This window comes from Pan paniscus, chromosome 13, assembly GCF_029289425.2.
Source record: "Pan paniscus chromosome 13, NHGRI_mPanPan1-v2.0_pri, whole genome shotgun sequence".
Lineage (NCBI taxonomy): Eukaryota > Metazoa > Chordata > Mammalia > Primates > Hominidae > Pan > Pan paniscus.
Genome location: NC_073262.2, coordinates 74,545,460 through 74,565,687, shown reverse-complemented (window position 1 = coordinate 74,565,687; position 20,228 = coordinate 74,545,460). Strand labels below are relative to the sequence as shown.

Genomic DNA, 20,228 nt, shown 5'->3' with positions numbered 1-20,228 from the left:
ATCAAATTCCAGAGCCCATACCCTTAACCCTTACATTATACTACTGGTAGGATATTGAAATGGGGTGACTTTTGAAAGACAGAGGTATGTCAGGGGATAATGGCAGAGTGTTAAGAAGTTAAAAAAAAAATCTGGTTACTTAGGTGATGAAATTTAAAAAGTTTCTTTACACTGTAACTGTCTAGAATAGTTAGCCAAGGAATTTGGATTTGAAACAGTAGGGAGCCACTGTGGGTTTCTGAGTAGGCAAATTGAAGTGGTGAATTCTGGCAGCTTTTTGTGTATGTTGGATAAAGTATGAAGAGATTGGAAGTAGCTTAGGTGATAAGCTGAGAGGCTACTGAAGTAATACTTTTGAGAATTAATGACCTAGAGTGGTTGATGGCTGGGGAAATGAAAAGCAAGGACAATACCAGCGATGTAAGGGAAGAATCTATCGAATTTGGTATTTAATATGGAAGTAAGGGAAGAAGTAGTGAACCTGTCAGTTTTAGGATAGGTGTTAATTGATAAGGCATCTATTTGGATAATATTTTTTGGGGGGATGGGGTTAGTTTGGTTGCTAAACAAATGTATCTCACTAAGTTAAAGTTGGATTTGGACAGATACAAATTTGTGCAGGTGGTAGATGAATTCCTTGTAGTTAAAAGTATTAAATATAAAGCAAGGCAGAGGATCAGGGGCTGATTTATAAGTGATATCTCCAATTGAAGTAGGAAGGAGGAGGAGGGGAAATAGGGAGAATGGTCCCATGAAAGTTTAAAGTAGGAGTTTCACAAGAAGGATATAATTAAAGGTTAAAATGTAGATTATTCTGTTATTAGTATGATTTAGTTTGGGGAGGATTTTGGGGTCACTTGAGTTTAGAATTATCTGAGCTACTTAAAGACTATAAAGAGATGTAATTTTAAATTTTAGAGTACAGTTGAAAACTCTTTGTAAAATGTAGATCTGTGGCATTAACTGTTTAAGTTCACAAATAGTCAATAAAAATTCCTACTTTCAAGTAAGAATATTTTGTTAAACTTTTGAGCCATGGGTCAAAAGTCATATGTAAAACAATAAAATGGCTGGGTGTGGTGGCTCACACCTGTAATCCCAGCAATTTGGGAGGCTGAGGTGGGTGGATCACTTGAGGTCAGGAGTTTGAGACCAGCCTGGGCAACATGGTGAAACCCTGTCTCTATAAAAAATATAAGAAATTAGCCAGGTGTGGTGGCGCACGCCTGTAATCTCAGCTACTAGGGAAGCTGAGGCAGGAGAATCGCTTGAACCCGGGAAGCGGGGGTTGCAGTGAGCCGAGATTGTGCCACTGCACTTCAGCCTGGGCGACAGAGCGAGACTCACTGTCTCAAAAAAAAAAATAATTAAAAAAAATATATATATTCTTATTTGAAAGTACTGGTATATCAGCTGGGTGCGGCAGCTCATACCTGTAATCCCAGTGCTTTGCGAGGCTGAGGTGGGAGGATCACTTGAGGCCAGGAGTTCAAGACCAGCCTGGGCAACAAAGCGAGATTCCATGGCTACAAATATATGTATATAGATTTAGCTGGGTGTGGTGGTACATGCCTGTGGTCCTAGCTGCTCTGGAAGCTGAGATGGGAGGATCACTTGAGCCCAGAAGTTCGAGGTTACAATGAGTTATCATTATACCACTGCACTCCAGCATGGGTGACAGAACAAGACTTTGTCTCCAAAAAAAAAAAAAAAAGGAAAAAAGAAAAGAAAGTGGCAACTGACATTTATATATCTATGTTTAGTGAAATTGTATGAGAATTGGTATGGGAGTTCATAAGAAGGGCTTTATAAGAGTAAAGCATTATTATTTTGAATATAGGGAAATAGGTTCATTTTTCCTGTGGTGTTCATTGCTTCTCAAGTTTTGATGAGCTATGTTTCTATTAGTTAAAAAACATCAACAACAACAGTATGCACTAAGATTCTGCCTTTTTCTGCCCACCTCCACTCTGCCAAGTTCATGAAATTGGAGTACAACAAATGAATTCTTATGTGTTAGGCTGTGCTGTAATTTTACAACTGGTTTAAGCTAAGATTTTACCATTACCACCCTTACAACTGTCATTTCTTGATTTATCCCTTTTTTCTTTTAACCTCTCTCACCCACACACTATCATTGATTCAATTTAGCTACATCAGCAGTGTACAGTAGCAAAAGGAGACAATAGAAGCAGTGAAGAAGAAGGTGAGGTGGGACAGCAGGAACATCACAGGCCATTTGTTATAAGTCTGACAAATTTCTAAATGAAGAGTTAATTTTGTCTGTCCCTTGTGGCAAAGTAGATTTATCAAAAACATTTAAATGAATTATTTTTTAATCTCTCTCTCTTTTTAGTTAATAGGCTTCTTTTGTTTGCTGGTGTGTTGTATAATAAAGGCAATATATGTTAAGACTGCAACTATATTTGCCAGATCAAAAATTTACTGAAATGTAGACCTCAAATATTATTTTAATTTTGTTCTTTTTTCATTATCACCAATGTAACAATGAAGATCGTATCCCATACAAAATTATGAAAATGTGCTTTTTTCCTGTCTTATTTTAGGTTAGAGAATAAAGAGGAGAAGATACTGTTAATGTAAAGCAAAGGGCGATTCCTCCTTAGGGTTTTTACAATAATATTTATTTTTAATAGAAAGATATGTTCTTTTATTCAAATAGTTTATGTATTTTATTTACTTATTTTTGACAGTAGCCTGGAGCTGAGAAGGGAATAAAGCAGGGCTTTTAGCAGGAGACCCTTACTCTTTGTTGAAATATACATTAGGGCTGTGTTTCCAAAAGTGTGGAAGGTGTACCACAATATTAGAGTAACAATAAGATTATCAAGTATTAAAGGGTGATACAGTATTTGTGGAAACAAAGACTCTGAAAAGCAAGCTGGCAATGGTTTAAAATAAAAAGAAAATATCATTTGAACAAACAATGGTATTTTCTTTTGGATTATTTATCCCAGAGAAATAAAAATATTTGTAAAAATATAAGAATATAGGGCAAGATGTGGTGGCTCATGCCTGTAATCCCAGCACTTTGGGAGGCCGAGGTGGGCGGATCACAAGGTCAGGAGATTGAGACCATCCTGGCTAACATGGTGAAACCCTGTCTCTACAAAAAATATAAAAAAATTAGCCGGGCATGGTGGCGGGTGCCTGTAGTCCCAGCTACTCGGGAGGCTGAGGCAGGAGAATGGCATGAACCTGGGAGGCTGAGGTTGCAGTGAGCCGAGATCGCGCCACTGCACTCCAGCCTGGGCGACAGAGTGAAACTCTGTCTCAAAACAAAAAAAAAGAATATATATGTACAAGGTTAACTGCAGCACTGAATTTTTCCTCAAAAAAGAAAAAAAAAAAACAGCCTGGGCAACGTGGCAAAACCCCATCTCTACAAAAAATACAAAAACCTAGCTGGGTGTGGTGGTGGCATGAGCCTATAGTCCCAGTTACTTGGGAGGCTGAGGTGGGAGGATCACCTAAGCCTAGGAGGTTGAGGCTGCAGTGAGCCATGTGCACCACTGCACTCCAGCCTGGGTGACAGAGTGAGACTCTGTCTCAAAAAAAAAAAAAAAAAGCTATTATATTAAAGAGGAGTGGTAGAAGACTTATGGAATAACTATACTATGAAAGTTATGCAGATACTAAAAAGAATGAGTTAGGCCTAGACCACCAATTTACAGAAATTTTGCAATGTACTATTAAGTGAGAAAGATGCAAATAAGTATATATAGCATGATTCTGATTTGTAAAACAAAGTCATTTCATGTATGTTTACATATAATATGTTTGTGTATGATTTAATGAGCACTGAGAAAGTTATGAAAGGATAAATACTAGGTTGTTAACTTGAGGGAAGAATAAAGAGGAAAATAAAAATAGTCTCAATGTGTATGTATTAAGCTTTGAGCAAGTGAGTAATTTAAAAAGTAAGAATTTAGCAATTCAGAGCCTGAAGCTACAAGAGGATTTCCCAGCATAATTTGGATTGAATAAACCCAGTATGAGACACACAGAAAAGGATCTATAGTTTTATTAACCATGCTATTATAATTGAGGGTTTTCACCAGTTCCTCAGAAATATGGAAATTGAAGATGATAACCTATGTATGTATGTATGTATGTATGTATGTATGTATTTATTTATTTATTGAGACAGAGTTTTACTGTGTTACCCAGACTGGAGTGCAGTGGCATGATCTTGGCTCACTGCAGCCTCCGCCTCCCGGGTTCAAGCAATTCTCATGCCTCAGCTTCCAGAGTAGCTGGGATTACAGGCACATGCCTAGCTAATTTTTGTGTTTTTAGTAGAGACAGGGTTTCACCATCTTGGTCAGGCTGGTCTCGAACTCCTGACCTCAGGTGATCCACCTGCCTCACCCTCCCAAAGTGTTGGGATTACAGGCATGAGCCACCATGCCTTTTCTAAATACTTTAGAAAGTATTTAACATAAACTATATAGAGTTCTCATTAAAAAAAAAGAACAGTATTAGGCATTAAAGGCAGACTAGCAGGATAGTGAGACTTTGTCCTTGAATCAAGCAGAAGGATTGAAAAATAATAAAAAGATAAGAAAATTAGTGTTATTAAATGCCATGTGATGTTCTACTACCAATCAATACACTTTTTTTTTTTTTTTTTGAGACGGAGTCTCTGGGCTCACTGCAAGCTCCGCCTCCCAGGTTCACGCCATTCTCCTGCCTCAGCCTCCCGAGTAGCTGGGACTACAGGCGCCCGCCACCACGCCCAGCTAATTTTTTGTATTTTTAGTAGAGACAGGGTTTCACTGTGTTAGCCAGAATGGTCTCAGTCTCCTGACTTTGTGATCCACCCTCCTCGGCCTCCCAAAGTGCTGGGATTATAGGCGTGAGCCACCGCACCTGGCCGATCAATACACTTTTAATTGCCTACTATGTACCAGGCTAAGCACTGTACTAGGTTCTACCTTTATAGAGATAAGATAGAGCTGTTTAGTGAGGGTAGGGACAATACAAAGGACCTCAGTGAAGGTAGAACCTCACATTCTTTTTTTTTTTTTTGGTGGGGGACAGAGTTTTGCTCTTGTTGCCCAGGCTGGAGTGCAATGGCGTAGTCTCAGCTCACTGCAACCACTGCATCCCAGGTTCAAGCAATTCTCCTGCCTCAGCCTCCTGAGTAGCTGGGATTACAGATGTGCACCACCACACCTGGCTAAATTTTTTTTGTATTTTTAGTAGAGATGGGGGTATCATCATGTTGGCCAGGCTGGTCTCGAACTCCTGACCTCAGGTGATGTACCTGCCTCGGCCTCCCAAAGTGCTGGGATTACAGATGAGAGCCACCATCCATGCCCAGCCTAGAATCTAACATTCTAGGGGCGAGGTAGACAATTAAAAAAGCCCGCAGAGCAGACCACGAGGTCAGGAGTTCGAGACCAGCCTGGACAACAAGGTGAAACCCCATCTCTACTAAAAATACAAAAATTAGCCAGGCGTGGTGGCGGGCGCCTGTAATCCCAGCTACTTGGGAGGCTGAGGTGGGAGAATTGCTTGAACCCAGGAGGCAGAGGTTGCAGTGAGCCGAGATCGTGTCATTGCACTCCAGCCTGGGCGACAGAGGAAGACTCAGTCTCGGGGAAAAAAAAAAAAAAGCCCACAGATTGGCTGGGCACACTGGCTCATTCCTGTAATCCCACCTCTTTGGGAGGCTGAAGCAGGAGGATCACTTGAGGCCACTAGTTTGAGACCAGCCTGACCAAAAAAGTGAGATTCTGTCTCTACAAAAAAAAAAAAAAAAAAAGATAATAAAGAAAAGAAATTAGCCAGGCATGGTGGCCTGTGCTTGTAGTCCTAGCTACTAGGAAGGCTGAGGAAGGAAGATCATGTGAGCCCAGGAGTCTGAGGTTACAGTGAGCTAGGGTCATGCTACTGCACTCCAGCCTGGGTGATAGAGTAAGACCCTGTCTCTTAAAACAAAAAACAAAACAAACAAAAAAAAGCTTACTACAGATTGTGACACGTCCAAGGAAGTAAACAGAATAATGAGAAGGGCCATCATTTTTTAAATCATTTTTCAAGAGAGTGGTCAGTGAAGGGCCCTTAGGAGGCAATATTAAGAGCTGAGAACTAAAAAGGAATGAGGGTGAAGTGGTGGAGGGAATTCCAAAGGGCTCACGCTTACAAAGCTTAGATATAGAAAAGGGTTTGATGTGTTCAACAAACAGAAAGGCCAGTGTGCCTGAAGCATTGGTAATTAAATATGGGGGTAAATGGCCTCCCAAAGTACTTGGATTACAGGCGTGAGACACTACGCCCGGCCGATTCTTTCAATTTAATGTCCTCCTGTCTATAGAGTTCCTAGAACATCTTGAGCTGGATGAAACTCCTTTTCATTCAGAAGGCAGCAGAGTGTACCTGGAGCCTACATGGGATTTGTAGTCTAACCTGGGTTTGAATCCTCATTTGAAACCTTTTGATCTCAGGTGTTTACTTTTGGAGCCTGTTTTCTCATCTGTCTAAGAAGGGATAATGACACCTAGCACATAGGGATGTTCTAAAGATTAAATAAAATAACATGTAAACTATGCAGAACCAAATAAAGCTTAGTTCCTTGTCTCTTTCCTTCTCTTCTAAGTTGAGATTAGGATGTTTTGTTTGTTTCTTGAATAAGATCTGAGTCCCTTGTCTTCTCCAGATGACTATGCTGGACCTAGTCAAGAGACTAAGATGTTAATATGTATTTATGATTATGTACATATAATCAGTTAATTACTTACATTCTTGAGACATCCATCTGAAGTTATTGACAAATACCGATTTCTCTCAAGTCTATGAGGTTCTAAGATGTTGTATAGTCACAGTCTAAGGCTGGGAGACCCGAGAGACCATGGAAGATGTTTGCAGAGTTTTCTTCTGAAACTTCATTCGCTCAGTCTGGACGTGAAAAAGAATAACGGTCCAACCATAGGCTCTGAAATCCCAAGACACAGACTTGAAAAAATACGTATTTTTTTTTGTGTGCGTAACTTTCTTTTTTAAAATCACCACCTCCCTGTTCTGTGCAGATTTCTCTTACTTAGTACTGTGGAAATTTCTGAAAGCATCTTCCACTGAAACCATTGCTATGGCCAGCGTTGGGTTTCTAGAACTGGAAGAAACACACATTTTGAAAATATCTTAGTCAGTACTATTTCAGTCTTCAGTGACAGGAATTTTGGTTAAACATGCGTAGGCTTAGAATGTACTGGCTCTAGCCATGAGTGGATCAGGAGCTTAACTGCTGTCACCAGGGATCATGCACCTTTCATCTCTTAGTTTTGGTTTCTGTTGTGCTAGCTTCATTCTCAAACAGGCTTTGCCATGTGGAGCATCCCCAGATTAAAATCCTACCCATTCAGCAGAGAAAAGGTACTGTTTCTCCAATTTCTAGGTTAAGTCTAGGAATTATTGTCCTCCCTAATACCCCAAGAAAACCCATGTACTAGAAGGAGGCAGTGTTCTCATTGGCCAGATCTGGTTCACATGCTCACCTCTGGAACTGTTCAGTTGAGTCAGCCCCATTTGAATGACCTGTGTAAATTGAGGGTGAGGGAGGTGCGTATGTTCAAGAAAAATTAGCATGCAGTTACCAGAAGGGGGGAAGCAAAGCTAGGCACATTAAAACCAAGAACTGTTTATGTATAGCATATAAGGGATTGGAAAACCTGGAAGCCTAGGGGTGACTCAGGGAGGCTGGGAGACAGAGATGGCAAGAGATTCTGTGCCTCCAAGTCAACACTGCTGTATTTGGTAGCTTTCTAGAACATTCCAGTGCAGCTGTCATACTATCTGCAAAAATACCTTAAGTGAAATGACAAAAAATAACCAAAATTAGGACCCCTGAAGAAGAAATGTATACTCACCTCATTTTTTCTTCAGAAAAATTTTTTCTCTCAGTCTTCTTTCTAGTCTTTTTCTTATGGTGGTCTTCCTCTCCCCATCTTCTTTTCTGTCCTTACCCTACCCCTCCCATCCCATGGCTCATTATTTTCAGCAGATCTGTTCAACACAGATTGCTATTGATTGTCCTACAAAGAGCCAGGTACTGTGCAAGGTGCTAGAGGTATGAGGATGAATAAGGTATCCCTGTTTTTAAAGGACTCATAGCCTAGAGCTGCTTAAATTACACATCCCTACATTAATACTTTTTTAAAAAATAGAACATTCTGTATAAAGCTGAAGGCTTGAAGTCCTTCCTGAGCTCTACCCCAAAAGCCAATAATTCCCTGCCACCTAAGAGGTAACCACTGTTCTTGGTCGTGTTTCTTTCTGATCTTTCCCCATACATTTACACAGAAAATATGGGGTTTTGGCCGGGCGCGATGGCCTGTAATCCTAGCACTTTGGGAGGCCGAGGCGGCTGGATCACCTGAGGTTAGGAGTTCAAGACCAGCCTGGCCCACATGGTGAAACCCCATCTCTACTAAAATACAAAAATTAGCCAGGCATGATGGCGGATGCCTGTAATCTCAACTGCTCGGGAGGCTGAGATGGGAGAATCGCTTGAACCTGGGAGATGGTGGTTGCAGTGAGCTGAGATCACACCACTCCACTCCAGCCTGGGTGGCTGAGTGAGACTCCGTCTCAACAACAACAACAACAACAACAACAAAGAAAATATGGGGTTTTGTGGTTTTAAAAAACATAAATAATAATAGCTAATGCTTACTGTGTCGCTGTTATGTATCAGGCACTATTTTAAGTGTTTTATATAAATCATCATATTTAATCCTCAGAACAACTCTATAAGGTAGGAACGATTAGTATTCCCATTTTACAGATGAGGAAACTAAGCCCCAGAAAGGTTAAGTAGCTTGTTCAAGGATATACAGTAAACAGAGGAGCCTTGCTTTATATATTTTAATACAATTCGCCTTTTTTACTTAATATTATTTGGAGATACAGGTATGTTAGTGTGTAAAGAATTGTTTCATTATTTTTCTGTAGCCCTTTAAATAACTTTGTTATGAAAAATTTCAAACATATACAAATCTAGAGAAAATAGAATAATGATGGATACCATGGATGACTAGAGGGAGAAAGGAAGGAGGGGAACAGGGTGGAAAAACTATTGGGAACTATGCAAACTCTCTGGCTGATGGGATCATTTGTACCCCAAACCTCAGCATCACACAGTATTCCCTTGTAACAAACCCACACATGTACCCTCTTAATCTAAAATATGAATTGAGGCTCATGCCTGTAATCCCAGCACTTTCGAAGGCTGAGGTGGGTGGCTCACTTGAGGTCAGGAGTTCGAGGCCAGCCTGGCCAACATGGTAAAACCCCGCCTCTACTAAAAATACAAAAATTAGCGTGGTGGCACATGCCTGTAATCCCAGCTACTAGGGAGACTGAGGCAGGAGAATCACTTGAACCTGGGAGGTGGAGGTTGCAGTGAGCCAAGGTCACGCCACTGCACTCCAGCCTGGGTGACAGAGGGAGACTCCATCTCAAAAAAATAAAATATGATTTGAAATTATTTTTTAAAAAGGTTTGTTGTAATTCTAACTGAATTAATAAACTTTAAAATTCATACAAAAAAAGAGAAAATGGTATAATGAATCACCATATATCTGTCATTCCAGTGTCACCAATTATCATGGCTAACCTTGCTTCATCTGTATTACAGCCACAGTGGCTTATTTTGAAGCAGTTCTCAGACATCATCTTGCAGTATCCATAAATAGTTCAGTATGTAGCTCCTAAAGATAAAGACTCTGAAAAACCAACCAAATCATAACACCATTATCACACCTAAAAAAAGTCTTATCATCAATTTCTTTTGAGTGTCGAAGTTCTCTGATTGTTTCATATATTTTTAAGTAGCTTTGTTAAAAAGCAGGATCCAAGCTAGATTCATACATTGCATTTGGTTGATCTGTTTCTTAGATCTTTTAATACTTTCTGCACCCTGCTATGTTAAAGGTCCTTATTTCTCTTTGGTAAAAATCTTGGTATTTAATCAAGGCTTATCAACATTAAGGCATTCCATCCCCCTAGGAGCAGCACCTTGATTGTCAAAGCGACATGATTTGCCCAAGCTTATACATATATATGCTTCTTGTATGTTCCCATGGTTACTTAGACTAAGAGACTAAAGTATTTATTTAAGGAATGATGCAAATTAATTATTCAACTTAATCTGCCTTGGGAAGCATTCTAGTTCCAGTTATTGGGTTCTTTGGGTCATTATTTTATTTCCAAGGTTTTTGGTTATTTTGAGTGGAAAATTGTTTTGGTAGATCTTCTTTATTATGGTAGCTTCAGTTGATTTCATTGATTAATAAGGGTCTTTACCTCCCTGCTGTGTTAGAAATTGCATCATTCAGTAGCTGACAGTAGGGCTTACTATAGTGGACAGTGAAAATATATTAAAACAACAACAAAAATAAGCACATAGTATTCATGGAAGCAATCTGAGTTAGGAAGGCAGAGCACTGAATAATTTTTTTTCAGCAAAATCAGTAAAAGGTTTTGTTTCTAGTATATCCAAAATATGCAACTGAAAGTGGTAATCAAAATTAGATTTATACAACTGCTTTTCCCTAATGCTCATGTAGTTGATTTGAGTAACATTGGAAAAATTTTACATTACTAATTAAAATCCCTGTTTTTAAAAATTAATATGGCTTAATAAAGTTGTTAAAAAATCAAACTGGCCATATGTATTTAAAATAATTTTTTTCTTATAAAGTATTATTTATGATAGAATGCTCTTTTATTCTAATTGAACTAACATAATAAGGCAAATTACACATTGTACTGTTTAACAGGGTTTGTGTGTCAGATCTGCTGTGGTCTTTGCTCCTTATGCAGAGTGCTTGTGTAGTGAAAGGGCATGCATTCCTGACTAAATTTGGCTTCTGTTGGAAGTAAGAGCCATAATAGTGAAGGACAGTAAGAGAACTAGCTTCATATACTCAGTACTTGCCTTGGTACATATTGTCCTCTTTTATTGTTCAAATAATTCATTTTTCTATGTGGGAAATGCTCTATGAGATATCTGTAGTTACTAAACTTCATGACATTGTCATTTGAATTACTGAAATTGAAAGGAAGTTAAGATCTGAAAATGTCAGTTCATCTCAGTTGGAACAAAGTCATGGAGGAACAGTTTGTTTTGACTCATATTACAGCCACATGTTGGTTAGACAGAGATAAAGCTGCCTAGACCAGTCAGGACCGATCTCGTGGTAAGCCCAGGAATACTGGAAGCCAACCCAGGGAAACTCTGGCTTGGAGAGAGATGAAAGGTTAGAACAATAATTTCTTCATGTTTGGGCAAAAGCAGAAGAATTCACTAAGCAAGGAGGGAAATAGGGATCCTATGCTTTTCTGTTTCTAAGCATTTTACAGTAACTATTTCAAGTTATATTTTACAATTTTGAAGTACTTTGGTGTTCAAGGTGTCATTTTTGCCTCACAATAGGACAGCAATTTTTCTGCAAACCCTTGTTAAAGAAGAGACTCCAAGAATCTGCATGTTTTGCCCAAAAATTCTTGAGTTAATGGCACAGGAGTTTAGAACCCAAGTTTTCTGACCCAGTTTTAGTGTCCGTCGTGCCATCATCTCTGAGCTACTTGACAGCAGGCACTGTGTCTTGTTGATCTCTGCATCCCCAGTACCAGGCACCAGGCATAGTGCCTGGCACACAGTTTCAAAATGAATGCAAAATAACCTGAAAGATTTGAGCTCAGCAGATTTTTGGCTTAAAAAGCAGTGTTTCTAGATATATTGCCTTAGTTTTGATGTGCATACTTCAAAAATCCTTAATCTTGATACACCATATAATTTTTTAAAAGTAACCAGTTTTCTAGTCACAACACATCAGAATTTTTCTTTATAGTCTCTGGAATATCTTTTAGAGATATAAAACATCAAAGGATCTGTTTATGAACTTAAACTATTTAAACAAGTAATTTGTATCATTTAGAGTGGGCTTTATGCTCATTCAAATCATTGAATTTTAAGTTAACCTTTTTTTCTTAGTGGAAATTTAGGGTTGTGTGTCAGTCTTTGTAATGTGTAGTTAATATAATAATATAGGTTGCATACATCCTTTTTTTTTTTTTTTTTTTCCTGGGATGGAGTCTTCTTCTGGTCGCCCAGGCTGGAGTGCAGTGAGTGGCACGATCTCGGCTTACTGCAACCTCCGCCTCCTGGGTTCAAGTGATTCTCCTGCCTCCGCCTCTCGAGTAGCTGGGATTGAAGGCACCCACCATCAGGCCTGGCTAATTTTTGTATTTTTAGTAGAGATGGGGTTTCGCTATGTTGGCCAGGCTGGTCTCAAACTCCTGAACTCGTGATCCACCCGCCTCGGCCTCCCAAAGTGCTGGGATTACAGGTGTGAGCCACCGTGCCCAGCCGGTTGCATACATCCTAAAGGTCACTTAAGGTTAAATTTGGTAAATTGCAAAGGAGTTATTCCTATCCAGTTTATTCCAGTCAGTTGAAGCCTTGGTATGTTGATCTGTTGGCTTGGTAGGCAAAACATTTTTAAATGGCATGATCTTCTCATTTGGAGCTAGAGATAGTTCAGTGTAATTATGATACACATCTGTATGTGAAACCCTGCCATCTTTTATAGACAATAATTTTGATTAAATGTATGAGGATTCTAATCTCATGAGATCTATTTTATTTCTTAAGCTTTAGAATGTTAAGGCTTTCCTGAGCACATGCTAACTATACTCAATGTAAATTTAAATATTTCTGGAAATGTCAAAGCTGTATGTTCTTTTACATTTCACATACTTGAGTTGGGCTTGGAAAAAGTTTAATCAAGAAAATGGACCAGCTATTTCAGATACATTTCAGATACTGTCAGCTACTTTATGTCAATGTCTTCCATGTGTCCTTGACTTCTTGCCCCAGAGGGATATACAACTGCTTAAGAGATATCTTTGAAATGGCAAATGATAAACTCTAAAGTTACTTGGAGTATAGACATACTTGGGTAATTTCATCTAAAGTCATTTTAGTTCATCCTTTGAAAACACAGGAACAAAATGAAAATTATATTATGAAACTATTAAATTGCTTGCTATACTAAGTGTGTATGTGTGTGTGGGGGGGCAACCTAGTGGGACCCCCATCTTTACAAAAAAATAAAAACTGAAAAACTTAGCTGAGCATGGTGGCACGTACCTGTGGTCCCAGCTACTCAGGAGGCTGAGGTGGGAGGATCACTTGAGTTCCCCCCTCTCCCAAAAAAAAAAAAAAACCCAAACCCCTGATTTAAATATATCACCAATTTTTGAGGTACCAGCTTTTCTTTGTTAGCATAATACCTGAAATATTTTAGCATTTTTGACTGACTGTGGGAGATAGATTCTAGTTTCAGATCTAAACTCCCTCTTTGGTTGTGTTGTTCAGGCAATAGGCTTACAGACATTGCCAAGTAATTGTCTCTAATTTAATGAGTTAATTAGTTAACTGTCTCCTGTAGAAGTCAAGTACTGACTTCTTATGGATGGGAGAAGACTTATGCTTTTTTCCTCTAAGCTATACACTCTATCTTTCAGTTAAAATTAAGTTAAAATAGAGTAGGAGAGCTGGAGAAAACACTGGCAAAATACCTCAGGGTAAGTGGTTCTTTGGCATCATTTATAACCCCAGATACTGGCAAAGCCTGTTTCAGTACATGTCAACTAAAGCATTTGTTTTCTTTGTTAGCCACTGTTCCTTTGTGGTTTGTGCTAAGGCTGCTCTATTTCCTGATAGTTTTAAAGTCAAGAATGTTGACATCTTGGCGATTCCATATATACAGTATACTTTAAAAATTTTTAAATGTTAGATTCAAAAGGCCCATGTGCAGGTTTCTTTTTTTTTTTTTTTTTTTTTGAGACAGAGTCTTGCGCTCGCCCAGGCTGTGGTGCAGTGGCGCAATCTTGGCTCACTGCAAGCTCTGCCGCCCGGGTTAACACCATTCTCTTGCCTCAGCCTCCCGAGTAGCGGGGACTACAGGCGCCCGCCACCACACCCAGCTAATTTTTTGTATTTTTAGTAGAGACGGGGTTTCACCATGTTAGCCAGGATGGTCTCGATCTCCTGACCTCGTGATCCACCCGTCTCCGCCTCCCAAAGTGCTGAGATTACAGGCGTGAGCCACCGCACCCGGCCCCCATGTGCAGGTTTCTTACAAAGGTATGTTGTGTGATGCTGAGGTTTGGACTTCTGTTGATCCTGTCATCCAGATAGTGAACATGGTACCAAACAGGAATTTTTTCACCCCTTGCCCTTTCTCTCTCTCCCCGCTCTAATAGTCCCCAGTATCTATTGTTCCTGTCTTTATGCCCATGTGTACCTGTAACAGGTAGAGGGTCTTGACTGCAAGTTGTCCAGGTTCTTGGCATTTTGAACAGAGTTGGACAAAACGCCCAGCAAAGCAAGGAAAGAATGAAGCAATGAAAGAACGAAAGCAGGAATTTATTGAAAATGAAAGTACACTCCACAGTGTGGGAGCCAATGAGCAGCGGATTAAGGGCCTGGATACAGAAACTTCTCGGGTCCAAATACTTCCTAGAGCTTCCCCATTGGCCACTTGGTGCTTACCTCATGTAAATGAAGTGGTGGCCTGCAATTGGTCTGATTGGTTGCGGAAAGCAACCTATCAGAGGCTGAAGTGAAGTTATAAAGGTCACACTCCCGTACAAACATCTGATTGGTTGCAGAAAGCAACCAATCAGAGGCTAAGGGAAAGTTACAACGTTGTACTTCTATGCAAACGAAGAGTCTGCCTGCAGTCAATCTGATTGCGAACAGCCAATTTCCCATCTGCCGTGGAGAAAAGGGGGTTTGTGAAGGGAGTAGCCTCAGGTCCTTTTGTTACTTAGGTGTGGAAAGTTAGGGTTTTCCTTTCAATTTAGTTCTAGGAAGTTGGTGTGAAACGGCCTCCAGACCCTGTTCTCCTGCCTCATACCCAATATTTAATTCCCACTTTTAAAAGAGAACATGTGATATTTGATTTTCTGTTTCTGCATTAATTCTGCTTAGGATAATGGCCTCTAGCTGCATCCACATTGTTGCAAAGGACATGATTTCAGTCTTTTTTATGGCTGCATAGTATTCTATGAAGTAGATGCCATACAGAGCGCTTGTATTGTGTGTTTGTGTTTTTTATTTAGTGGTTGTAGTCCTGGAGGTCAAATTCAGATATTAGAGAATAGACACCTCTGTGGCAAAAAGAACAATTGTTGCCAAATTTTCTTAATACAAAATCTCTGAAATGTTTTCATGTGCTCCCCCCTCTTTTATCATCTGTTAATGAAACAAAGAAGCAACACAAGCAGTTGTGAAGAGCGAGAACAAAGATCACCATAATCCCATTTCTAGTATTTTCTTTTTTCTTTTTTTAAATTTGAGATGGAGTTCTGCTCTTGTCACCCAGGCTGGAGTGCATTGGTGCAATCTCGGCTCACTGCAACCTCTGCCTCCCGGGTTCAAGAGGTTCTCTTGTCTCAGCCTCCCGAGTAGCTGGGATTACAGGCACCTGCCACCACGCCCAACTAATTATTATTATTTTTTTGAGACAGAATTTTACTCTTGTTTCCCAGGCTGGAGTGTAATGGTGCGATCTCGGCTCACCGCAACCTCCGCCTCCCGGGTTCAAGCGACTCTCCTGCCTCAGCCTTCCGAGTAGCTGGGATTATAGGCATGCGCCACCACACCCTCCTAATTTTGTATTTTTAGTAGAGACGGGGTTTCTCCATGTTGGTCAGGCTGGTCTCGAACTCCCGGACCTCAGGTGATTCCCCCTACCTCAGCCTCCCAAAGTGCTGGGATTACAGGCTTGAGCCACCGCACCTGGCCAGGATTCGAGCATTTTTATGATTATATATAATGTATACTTGTGTGTATGTACCTATATATTGCTAAATTTCTTTTCAAAAGGACTGAATTCGACAAAAGCAAGATGTATAGGACGGTATAAATAGTATGCTATCATTTATATAAAAAAGAGAAATGGTAAGAATTTCATATATACACACATATATTTGGGTGTATATATATTAACATTATATATATAATTTACTTGTTTATGGATAAAACATCTCTAGAAGGATACATAAGAAATCGATTGCCTCTGGGGTGGGTAATTGAGTGGGAACAGAAGTAGGAGGAAGACTTTTCACTGTATATTCTTTGGTACCTTCTGAATTTTGAATGGTATGAATGTAATACTATTAAAATAATAAAAAACCATTAGCAATAGGTAAAAGTACCCACTGTCTTCTTTTTCATGCCCACTGTGTTGGTTCAGGCCTCAAGCTGTTTCACCTGTATCTTTTATTTATTTATTTTTTTGAGATGGAGTCTTGCTCTGTCGCACAGGCTGGAGTGCAGTGGTGCTATCTTGGGTCACTCCAACCTCCGCCTCCCAGGTTCAAGCAATTCTCTTGCCTCAGCCTCACCAGTACTTGGGTCTACAGGTGCGTGCCACCACACCTAGCTAATTTTTTGTATTTTTAGTAGAGATGGGGTTTCACCGTGTTAGCCAGGATGGCCTCGATCTCCTGACCTTGTGATCTGCCTGCCTCAGCCTCCCAAAGTGCTGGGATTACAGGTGTGAGCCACTGCATCCGGCCCTCCCCTGTATCTTTGTAATAGCCACTTACCAGTCTCCCTCTTCGAAGTTAGTTCCTCTCTCCTCCACTCACCTTTTATGTTGCCATCAAGGATAGCACAGATCAGGTATGTCTCTCCTTTCTTCTTAAACTTTTAGTAGTATCCCACAGCTCGCAGAATAAAGTTCAGACTCTTCTGTTTAGCATTCAAAGTCTTCTACCATTTGGTTTCAAACTGCCTTTTCTACTACATGTATTAGTATACGCTCTCTTTATTACCATTTATCTCTCCAACTAAGCCTTCTCCCAGAAAAGAAAAAAAAAGGGGGGGTATTTTTTGTTTCAACTTTGTTCACATTAGATTTTTGTGTTTTTGTTTTGTTTTGTTTTTGTTTTTAGCTTGAAATACCCATTCTCTCCACTTGCAATTGAAATTGGATTTAACTTTTAAGGTCCATTCCAAGTGTTGCCTTTCTCCCTCCGTTCCCTGGCCCCATCCCACCAGTCCTGAGAATGAATCACTCCTTTTTGGTTCCCATAGTATATTTCTCATACCATTGTTTGCAACCCATATTCTAGTTACTGGTGGACGGAACTGGTAACAGGAACTAGTAATTGACTAGTAACTAACTTGTCAGTCTCCTTACATTCTGTTTTTAGACTTCCTTGTATCCATCCTTCTTTCCAGTTGCAGCGGTCTTCCTCATATTGTGCCTTTCCTCCCTCCTGCCTATTCTTAACTCTAGTGGTTTTGTGATCTTGGTGGAACATGTCCAATTATCTCGTACATATTAAGAATGAGGAAGAAAAGCAATTGACAGGAATTGATGGAATCTACTTACTATTAGTGTAAATACCTTACAGTTTGCTTTTTCTTTATCCTATGTTTATATACTTATTGTTTTGAAACTTATTGTTTTCTTTATCCTGTGTTTATATATTTATTGTTTTGAAATTTCAAAGATTATTTTGTCTTCATTGTGTAAGTGTGTGAAATATCTAGAGGCCTGGGAGGACAATAAACTTGTCTAGGGACTCACAAAGGGTTAGTGGTAGAGCCAAGGTTTAAACCCAAAACCCCTTCAAGAATGGCTTTTATAGTCATGTATAGAGAACATGACTTTATTTTGGGGTGATATTTCTTGAATGCTTTTGGTAGCACCAATTAGTTAAAAAAAAGTCCACATTGGGCTATGTCTTTTTATTTTTGTTCTATAGCACAAGTCATCAAGCAACCCCTGGGCTACTTTTTTTTTTTTTTTTTTTTTTTTTTTTTTGAGACAGGGTCTTGCTTTGTCTCCCAAGCTGGAGTGCAGTGGTGCAATCTTGGCTCACTGCCACCTCCGCCTCCCAGGTTCAAGTGATTCTCCCACCTCTCAAATGCTTTGAATGCTAAACAGAAGAGTCTGAACTTTATTCTGCAAGCCATGGAACAATATTAAAAGTTTTAGAAGAAAGGAGAGACATAATCTGATCTGTGCTATTCCTAATGGCAACATGGAAGGTGAGTGGAGGAGAGAGGAACTAACTTGGGACAGGGAAACTAGGAAGTGGCTATTACAAAGATACAGGTGAGGGCCCGGCACGGTGGCTCACACCTGTAATCCCGGCACTTTGGGAGGCCGAGGCAGGTGGATCACGAGGTCAGGAGATCGAGACTATCCTGGCCTAACACGGTGAAACCCGTCTCTACTAAAAATACAAATTCAAGTGATTCTCCCATTCCTCTCAGTCTCCCAAGTAGATGCGACTAAAGGCGCATGCCACCATGCTTGGATAATTTTTGTATTTTTAGTAGAGATGGCATTTCACCATGTTGTTCAGGCTGGTCTCGAACTCTTGACTTCAAGTGATCTGGCCGCCTTGGCATCCCAAAGTGTTGGGATTACAGGCGTGAGCCACTGCGCCTGGCCACTGGGTTACTTCTTACGCAGGCTGATATAGCACTTGTGGTGGTAGTCTCTGTGGCTTTTTTTGTTTGTTTTTTGTTCTTTTGGACAGGGTCTTGCTCTGTCACTCAGACTGGAGTGTGGTGGCACAATCATGGCTCACTGTAGTCTCGACCTCCCAAGTTCCAGTGATCCTCCCTCCTCAGCATCCTGCATAGCTGGGAGTACAGGTGTGCACCACCATGCCCAGCTACTTTTCTAATTTTTTGTAGAGACCTGGTCTCTCCATGTTGCCCAGGCTGGAACTCCTGAGCTCAAGGGATCCTCCTGCCTTGGCCTCCCAAAGTACTGGGATTACAGGTGTGAGCCACTGTGCCTGGCCTAACTCTTTTCTTATTGAAAGAACAGGTGGCTTTGTTTAGTCAGATCCACAAATGGAGATGTTTGCAATACTTGACCAGAAAGCAAACCAACAATCATTTGCCCTGATTCTTCTTCCCTGTCTTGTTTCCCAGAAGCAACCACTTGTAACTCTTTTAGCTATTTCATTTGGTATTTCCCTTCACATTTCTATATTGATATTTCTAGACATTTTTGACTTTCCGTTATAGTAGCTGAGGTCTTAGCTTCCTTGTACTACTTCCTCTCACATTCCTGTCAGTATATTTATAATTTTATTTTTTTTTTGAAACAGGGTCTTGCTCTGTTGCCCAGGCTGGAGTACAGTGGCATGATCACTGCTCACTGCAACCTCCACCTCCCAGGCTCAAGCAATCCTCCCAGCTCAGCCTCCTGAGTAGTTAGGACTATAGGCACGTGACATCATGCCCAGCTAATTTGTGTATTTTTGTAGAGACGGGGTTTTGCCATGTTGCCCAGGCTGGTCTTGAACTCCTGGGCTCAAGCAATTGCCCGCCTTGGCCTCCCCAAGTGCTGGAATTACAGGTGTGAGCCACTGCACCTGTCCTATTTATAATTTTTATTAAATTAACATTTGATGTCTATATTATTATGACTATAAATACTGTTTATTTTGAGCCAAGTCATGGATTATGATATTTTCTATTTTTGTACAATAAAAGTAATTTCTCATAGTTAAAAATTACCAAACTTTTGATTTGCCTAGTTATTTGTGTACCTATTACCAATTCATTCATTTGCCAAATATTTACTGAGTGCCTACTATAAGCCAGGCATCATTCTTGGTGTTTGGGATATATTAGTAAACAAATTAGACAAAGATTCTTTCCCTTGTGACACATTCTAATTGGGAGATAGACAATAAACATAAGAAGTAGAATATAAAGTATGTTAGAAAGAGGTGCTGAGGGAAAAAAAAGCAGGACTGTTGAGGAGCATGATGCCCTTAATTCATGATTCTTTATATGTGACCTGGTTTTTCTCTCTGAAAACTTGTAGAATTTTCACTTCATTTGGATGTTCTGCAATTTAACGATGATGGGCCAGGCCCTAGTGTAGATGTTCGCTTTAATTTTTCATGCTTGACATTTTGTGAGCCCTTGTATTCTTCAGTTCTGATCTTACTGCTTTGTTGGTTGACTGAAGTAACAATCAATCTGATGCAACTCAAGGAGAAGGGCTTTGGTTGTTCATGTTTGGTCATCCCATAGTATATAAAGCCCTTAAATTAATGAGTTTCTTTGATACAGGTATTATTATTATTTTATTTAAAAAAATTATTGATGTAAAAAATTACTGATGTCAAAGAATATTTTAATT

At 39.9% G+C, this 20,228-nt stretch overlaps 1 protein-coding gene across 2 annotated transcripts in view; it reads left to right on the top strand.

Moving 5' to 3' along the window:
* The window catches only part of SLC25A12 (solute carrier family 25 member 12), a 223,384-nt gene that overhangs the window by 118,517 nt on the left and 84,639 nt on the right, over positions 1 to 20,228 (top strand). The window lies entirely within an intron of this gene.